We start from the raw sequence: 261 nt of genomic DNA, 5'->3' as shown, positions 1-261 counted from the left end.
CCAGTTCCAACCCTCCTGCCGTTGGCAGAGACAAGTCCACAGATTGCAGCATGGCTTTAGGTGTCCCCTTGGCATCCAGCAAAGCTGCCCAGGTTGTGGTTGTTCCCTCCTGGCTTCTCCTGTGCTGCTGTGAGCCTGATGGGATGCTTAAGGCCACTACGAGTGATGCGCTCCCAAGGAGGGAGCGGTGGTGTCCCTGTCTCACTGCTCTGTGCCCCAAAGCCAGGCCTGATCCTGCTGCAGGGCTGGGGTCTGCCCTTG

The sequence above is a fragment of the Nestor notabilis genome, unplaced genomic scaffold (assembly GCF_000696875.1).
Source record: "Nestor notabilis isolate BGI_N333 unplaced genomic scaffold, ASM69687v1 scaffold20387, whole genome shotgun sequence".
NCBI lineage: Eukaryota > Metazoa > Chordata > Aves > Psittaciformes > Psittacidae > Nestor > Nestor notabilis.
This window is presented reverse-complemented; position numbering follows the sequence as displayed.